General features: G+C 36.3%; 1 long non-coding RNA gene across 1 annotated transcript; it reads right to left on the reverse strand.

Annotated features, from left to right (window-relative positions):
* Positions 1-2474: 2474 nt before the first annotated feature.
* On the reverse strand, positions 2475-6682 carry LOC131986427 (uncharacterized). Its single transcript, XR_009395699.1, has 4 exons — positions 6508-6682; positions 5678-5796; positions 3420-3471; positions 2475-2532 (listed from the first exon to the last, which is right to left on the reverse strand). It is a non-coding gene; the product is annotated as an uncharacterized LOC131986427 (long non-coding RNA).
* Positions 6683-8126: the final 1444 nt, after the last annotated feature.

Here is an 8126-nt window from a genome sequence, read left to right on the forward strand (position 1 = left end):
ATGGAAAAACAGTGGACAGTTTCTTATGATGTGCACTTTAGGGAATAAGCAGTGAAAGGTGCAAAGCTTATGACCCTTCTTTTCCATCTTCACTATCATTATGCAAAAGCACAGATTATTATATGCAAATATGACCTATATGCTCACTAACATAGCAATCTTTGTCAGAACTAATGACACATTTAACTCTGTAAGCTGACATATTAGTTTTATTCTGTATTTTTTTATACACACTTCTATATATTTTGCACATTTTATTTGTTCTTGTTCTTGTCCACCATTGTCTGATCAGTTACTCACACATGTCACACATGCAACATATGAGAAATAACTGCCTGCTGAACGTCCAGTGCAACCACTTAAATAACCAATAATATATCCTGGAAACAATGTTGATTAAAGTTACAATAAAGGAACCAGAGGTTATATGAGTAGAATCAAACATTGTCTGAATGCTGTTTATTCTTTCTGCAGATTTCTGCCTCTTCAGTACTTCTCTTCTTCTTAAAATACACATATCTTACTGATAACTTCTTCTGTTATTTTCTTTAGCATGAATAATATAAAAAATACAACCAGTCAAAATAACTTTCTTTGTTCTGATCTGTCCGCACAGCAGTATCCAGATATTAAAGTCAAAAGATCAGAGAGAGTTATCTCTCTCCTGTTCCCTAATGGTCATAACCCACATCGTCGTAGTCCTCTTCATCATCGTTTTCGACTTCACCGCCGATGTCGTCGTAGTCCTCTGTGGAGGAGTCGTCTCCTGCAGGATCTGGATCATTGAATGTTGGAGGAGGAGGGAGAATCTCCTCGTCATCCTCCACCGTCACGTAGTCAGACTGCTCAGCCTTGTCCTGCTCGTAGTCGGGCACGTCCTCTCCGTAGCCATTCATGGCCTGTTTGCAGTCAACCATGGCCTGTTCGTAGTCATTCACGGCCTGCACGTAGTCCGCCTTGTCCTGCTCATAGTCGGGCATGGCCTGTTCGTAGTCATTCATGGCCTGCACGTAGTCCGCCTTGTCCTGCTCATAGTCGGGCATGGCCTGTTCGTAGTCATTCACGGCCTGCACGTAGTCCGCCTTGTCCTGCTCATAGTCGGGCATGGCCTGTTCGTAGTCATTCATGGCCTGCACGTAGTCCGCCTTGTCCTGCTCATAGTCGGGCCCGGCCTGTTCGTAGTCATTCACGGCCTGCACGTAGTCGGCCTTGTCCTGTTCGTAGTCAGGCACAGCCTGTTCGTAGTCGTGTATGCTCTGCTCGTCGTCAGCCCTGTCCTGCTCATAATCAGGCATGGCCAGCTCATAGTCAGATACCTCAGCCAGGTTCTCATAGCTTTGGGCCTCTGGAACAACAAATTTCATATTAAGGCAGACTTTACTGTAAGGTTTTCCAATACACCACTGTAGTAGTTTAGTAGTAAATTAAATGGACTGCACTCTATAGCACTTTTCTAGTCTTTGCAACCACTCAAAGAGACAGTGCATTAACACCACAGACACCGCTCATTCACCCTTTCAGGCTAAACTGTATGATGCCACCTGCCACCATCAGGAATTAATCGGGAGCAATTTGGGGTTCAGTATCTTGCCCAAGGATACTTCGACATGTAGGCTGCCAAGGTCAGGGATCGGACCATCCGATCAGTTGGTGACTGCTCTACCAAATGAGCCACATCCTTCCCTAGTAGTGAAGCCACTATCGACTCTAAACATTCATTTTAATTATATTTATTTCAAGAGAAGGTATGTCTTGGACATTTGGGAGAACTTTAAAAAAAAAAAAAAAAGAACGTTTAAAAAAAAAAGGTGGACCAATTATTGGGATCACACTGCTCAGCACCGTCAGGAAAGTTTTTCCCAGGGTGCTGAAAAGGAGCCTCTGATCAACTGTTGAAAAGATACTAATGTATTTTTTTCCAGACAGCAGATAGTTAAAGCCTTTTAAACTGCATTAAAAGTAGGCAATTTCTCCTTCAAGAGATGCTGTGTATTGTTTCACAGTTTGCGGTAGGCCTGCAGTTACAGTTGTTTGACAAAATAGTGTATTTTGGTCTGATTTGGCACTTTTCTTGTTTGGCCTCACAGTGAACAAAATCTACACTCCGTCTGATTCGATGATGCATGGATGAACTTTGGTTCAGAAACCACAGCTTGGATTAGAATATGTGGTTCTCTCTTGGATCCAAGTCCAGTTTCTGGGGTTTTGAAAAACAAAAAGTCACCCCAAAAGAAAAGATTTTTCACTGCCCTTTATGACATCTAATTTTACTGTCATCAGTGGTTACATGTTTGTTTGGTTTGTCTCAGACAAATTCATGTGATACCACAAATATAATCTTGTTTTTTTTTTTTGCCCTTTAGATGTTTAGATATTTTCAGTTCTTGTGATAATGTGGTGAATGTGAGTGGAGGATGTTTGGTTTAGAAGAGAAAGGGGAAGTGTTGTGTCTTGCCTGCTTTGACAAACTGTGACCGCGAAGGTAAGGGTGGTATGATGACTTTAGGACTTCCTGCCTGGTATTTGTTGCTCCTGAAAAAAAAAACGTAAAAGAAATGCAGTTCAGTGTGAAAACTCTGACCTACAGGAACAGTTCCACATTTGTACTGTATTCGCTTTCTTGCCGAGAGTTGGATACGAAGTTTACTACCACTCTTACAGCTGTCCTTTAAATATGAAGCTATAGCCAACAGCTGCCTAATATAGCTCCTGGCTTAGGTCTCTCCAACTGCTGCAACTAAAAGCTCACTAATAAAGATGGGTGCATTATGAGATGTTGGGCCCCTGGGCATGGGAGCAAGACACAAACTTTGTGGTGGCATTTTGTCTCCTTCTTGGTCATTTTGTGTCTCTTTGTGGTCATTTCGCATGGGTTTGAAGTCGTATTGTGTCTTTTTGTGGTATTTTGTGTCTCTTTGTCATCATTTGATGCCCTTTTGAGTTGTTTCCTTGATGTGTCTCCTGGTTGTCATTCTATGTCCTTTTCGGGAATTTTGTTATCCTTTTTTGATCGCGTTTTTGTCTCGTTGAAGTTGTTTTGTGTCTTTTTGTGGTCATTTTATGTCTTCTCTAGTCATTTTGTTTCCTTTTCTCCTGGTTTTGTTGTTAGATGGATTAAAAAGACAAAATGTATAACATGTTAATTATGTGCTGGTTTTTTATTGTTACTTTTGGACAGACCCAGGCTAACTGTTTCCCCTAGCTTCCAGTCTTTATGCTAAGCTAAGCTAAGTGCTTCATATTTTAGACAAATATAAGTTTGGCATCATTCTTCTCATCTAACCATCCCTCTGTCTGTTAAAATGTGAAACTGTTCCTCTTTACAATTCAGTAAGATTTCACTTTTACCAGTCAAAGTAGTCAATATTCAATATTCAATATGGGAAAAATCAATAATAGAGCGTGTATTCATGTATTACTGGGCAGAGAAGTCAGAAGGTCTCCTGTGAAGCTGTGAGATTCTGTGTTTTCCTGTGGAAAAACAAAAGAACATGCAGTCAAATTTAATCAACAGGAAGAACAAACCTATATAATATAATCTTAAAGAGTTTTTAGAGCTCATAAAAGACCAGAGTGTTTGTTGTTGTTATTATTATTATTATTATTATTATTATTATTATTATTATTATTATTATTATCATCATTTTTGTGAGTCTACAGCTCAGCAGGAATATGATGCAGGATTAGGGTTTTACAAATGAGGATTATTTTAAATCAATATTATAAGCTTCTTCACTAACTTTTGGCATTAAGTAGGACATAATCATGAGAAAACCAACAATGAGCATTTGCACATTAAACCATGTTTATTTCTTCATTTATATACATATGGTATTCATGTTTTCATATGTAAAATATTCTTTTATCTCCACATGTGCTTATGATTATCACTTATATTGTGTTATATGTTATGTGTTTATTTGCTCTGTGTTTATCATTAACCATCACTGAGCCCGTCTCTCTCTCTGTTGCAGCCCAGATTCCCCACAGGGATCATTAAAGTTTCATCTAAACTAATCAAATCCAGAGGGCACCACTAATAATAGCAATTCATACAATTATAATAGTTTTTCTTCAGCTTTCCAATGAACCCCTCAGAGTAATACTTTCAAAGTAATAATGCAATGTTATCGGTTTATTTTCTCTTCCTGTTTAAATTGTGGATTGTACAGTTTATCGGTTTTTCAGTTAAGTAAAAAAACGGGTAGTTAACAAAATTGAAAATGAAACTGATGTCTATTGCTCACTTGTACTGTACATTGGCTACTTTACTTGGAATTGTGCCTTTACCAAATAAGGAATACAGCACTGCACTGGGAGTGTTACTTCCTAAGATTTAAGGAATCTATAATGTTGGTGAAATAATGCTCTAAAGTTCAGCTACATTTTAGTGAAGGAAAAACAAGCATGGGCTTTCATATATCTGAATAAAAAATGGTTCAAGTCTCCCCTTGGTTATTATCAAGTAAACCATAGAAAATGGCTAGATTTCAGCTCAAATTAAACAAATTGTTGTTATCATTATATTTGTCCAAACAAATGTACCTTTAGTTGTACCAGGCATTAAAATTAACAAGAAACTGAAAAAAAACAAGGGTGATCTAATCATTTTTTCCATGACTGTACATACACACACACACACACTCTACGATAAGCCCATTTAGCTATACGTATCTAAAGGTCATTAAACAGCCCTTAAAATTGCATAATTGTGTCTATGGAAAGCTAAGACTCTTGTGGGTTCAATTAGCCCAATTTCATTCATGTGCGATGATGTTCGCCCCCACAGTAGCTATTTCATTGTAGTAAAAAAATGTTTTAAACTTGACCTCACTCTATAAAAAGGGGCCTCGGGAAATTTTACAACCACAAATAGGATGTGTATCAGAGGATGTGTAGCTTTACTATGTATATTGACAATAAGGGGGTTTCTTAACAATTAGGAGAATAGAAGTGTACATCATCCAATCATTGAAAATACAGAACTCTCCAAAATGTCTTTGAAGCTAAATCACATTATGGATTCTTCTATGGTGTAATTTGATGTCCCTATGTCTTAATGTGTTGTTTTGGGGGTGATTTTTAATTTTGAATTGTTTATTAATTCTCAAGTGGTATCAAATTTAGCACCAAATATGTAAAACAAATTATATTTACTCAGAATTTGTGTATGAGACACATGGGAATTTACTTATATTCTAAGCCCTTATACACTCTAAACTTAAATACAATATTTACTGCAATTTATGACTAGAATAAGTTAAAACACTGTGCTGCAACTCAATTTATCTTAAGTTTTCCAATGATGGACACCACTTCTATGTGGCATACTGTTGACCTGCTATCTCACCTTAAAGACGCCCTGCCACTCTAAAACAAATGCATGCAGATTGGTAAGGGGTTAATACTGATCCTGCTGAGGTGCCAATCACAGCCTGTATAAATGGTAATTATAAAATAAATGTATGTAATATTTTTTTACATGAATGACTTTGTTTTATGGCTTTCTTTAAGAGCATCAGGTTTGCATTAATAACACTTTTATTATAATAAGAGGAAAAGAAGAAGTGTGTATCAAAACAGGATAAAGAAGTAAACATTTTCGTTTTGACATGCAAATGATACCACATCCAATAAGTGTCTGACAGATGTATGTGCAAGCAGAGATTCAACCTACCTTTTCTTGATATGCACTTGTTGATGATGATGAAGACGAGGATGATAATCCCAGATGCAAAAATAATCCCAACTATCACCCATACCCAGAGGTATTTGCGCCAGAGTTGCATGGACATTCTGCTCGGCACGACAAAAGAGGATAAAGTAGAAAAAGAAAATCACATTAAAGCTGTTATAAAAGCACTCCTCACTACAAGAAGACATCTGAGTTGTTGCTTTTCAGTAGAACTGTGAGTCGGAAAGAACACCATTGACCACTTCCCCTTTTGTGCGTTGACTAAGTCCTAAGGTTATTTTAGTAGTTACATTAGCACTCTGAGAATCGAACCACCTCTTGACAATCTCTAGGGACTTTTTTTTAACTTGTGAAGAAGTCTAATAAAAATGTGGTAACTTTATAAGGCTGAGGTGTCTGTGCCTGTACTTGACAAAAAAGGGACGGCAGTTTTCAACTTAATTTTTTATGTCAGCCACAATGACTTGTTTATGTTCCTTTATCTCTGTGAACAGAATTTAATAAATGCTTATCCTATTTTTTCTTTTGTTTATCTGTGCGCCCCATGTGCAACAGCTTCCTGCCAGCATCTAAAAAAAGACAAGTCTGACAAATACTGCTGATTCTCAATCAAACGTCTCACTGGATATTGTGTGGACATTGTTGAACATTTTCTCTAGAACCGAATTACTTTTATTGTTGAAGTTTGTCCCACTGTTTCCATTTTTATTATGAACAATTTGGTGACAGAACTGAATTTCAGGAATCGTTTAAATCCTAAATGTTATTTTCACATCAATTTCTTCTTTCTAAATAATCTGAACGTGCCTTACCTTTTCAGAGAACAGCTGATGTCTTCAGGCTTGGTTTAAGTGGGTTGAAATTCTCAGTAAATGGATGTTGAATGCGGATGGCAAGATATGATAATAGTCATCATGTCTTGTATTTGCATGACAGTTGCTAATTTTCTTAGTGGACCAAAGAAACTTGAAGTCTGAGACTGCACTATCTCCTCCCAACCTTTTGCCATGCTCCAGTGACTACGGCGTGTGTGTGTGTGTGTGTGTGTGTGTGTGTGTGTGTGTGTGTGGGAGAGAGAGAGAGAGAGAGAGAGAGAGAGAGAGAGAGAGAGAGAGAGAGAGAGAGAGTCAAACAAGCATATCAAATGTATAACTCTGTGCGAAGACTTGAAGTGTGATGTTTTGGTGGGAGATGGAACTCCTCACTCTGTGATGTTAAAGATGTCAAAAATTATATTTTATTTTTGTCTTGTGAGAGGTTATGTCAAAGACTGAAAAGAAGTTTACTTCCATTTCCGAGTCTCTTTGTATTTTCAATTCCTCTTAAATTTGCATCAACCTACGCTTGTTTTATCAACCTATGGGTTTCAAGAATTATATAAAAAGGTTATTGTGCAGCAACCTTTTGAAATTATTTTTATTAACGCTTTCTGTGTCAAAAAGAAAGAAATTGAACTTAAATTAACTTAAAAATATATATATTGTGGTAATAACACACATAATATACTATTGTGTAAATAAGTCAGTGCCGCTTAAAACCTTTTTTTCATTTCATTTAGCTTTTTTTCATTTTCACTTTCCCTTGTATTTTGAGTGTAATTCAATCATTTTAGAGACAAAGTACACAATAAACAAAGTTAAGAATGACTTTAACTGATACTATTATTATTATTATTATTATTATTGTTATTGTTGTTGTTGTTGTTGTTGTTGTTGTTGTTGTTGTTGCTGTTGTTGTTGTTGCTGTTGGTTTACAAATCTTCTATAGATATTGTGACAATATTGTTATTGTGTATTCTTTCGGCCATAATAATTGGTTAGTAAAAATCAGATTTTGTGACAGCCCTCATAATATCAAAATATCACAGGAAACTACAATGAAGACAGGACAAGAACAGGAAACAAGTACAAAGGAATACACCAGAGATATTGCATTATATATAGTTTATATTCTACATGAAATAAGTACTAAGTACTACATCATAAATAATACCAAAATGCATGTATGTCATATTGTACATTACGACATATTGTTATTAGTATATTATTCTTGTGTTGTTAACTAATTAGAAAGGGTGGGGAATGTGGAACTTAATACTTTGTATTTATCAGAAAAGTAATTAAAATAGTTTTTATTTTGAAGGGTTATGTCGGAATCACACAATTTACCAACATTTAGCAAACAGGAATTGAGAAATTTACTACCAAAATATTAGCGCGAAAAATTGTAAATTGTGGGAAAAGAACATTAGTAGGACGCGGTTATACAACGTTAATTTTAAACGTAAAAATTATGATTAAACTTTAATTCTTAATTATGCTTTTTGTTTTTATATTCGTAGACGTTACGAGTGAAACAAGCGTCGTTGAGCAGTGACATATAGATTTTATTTTGAAAGTAAAACCGGAAAATGCACTCTTCCCTCTCTCTC

This window comes from Centropristis striata, chromosome 15 (assembly GCF_030273125.1).
Source record: "Centropristis striata isolate RG_2023a ecotype Rhode Island chromosome 15, C.striata_1.0, whole genome shotgun sequence".
In the NCBI taxonomy this organism is placed as follows: Eukaryota; Metazoa; Chordata; class Actinopteri; order Perciformes; family Serranidae; genus Centropristis; species Centropristis striata.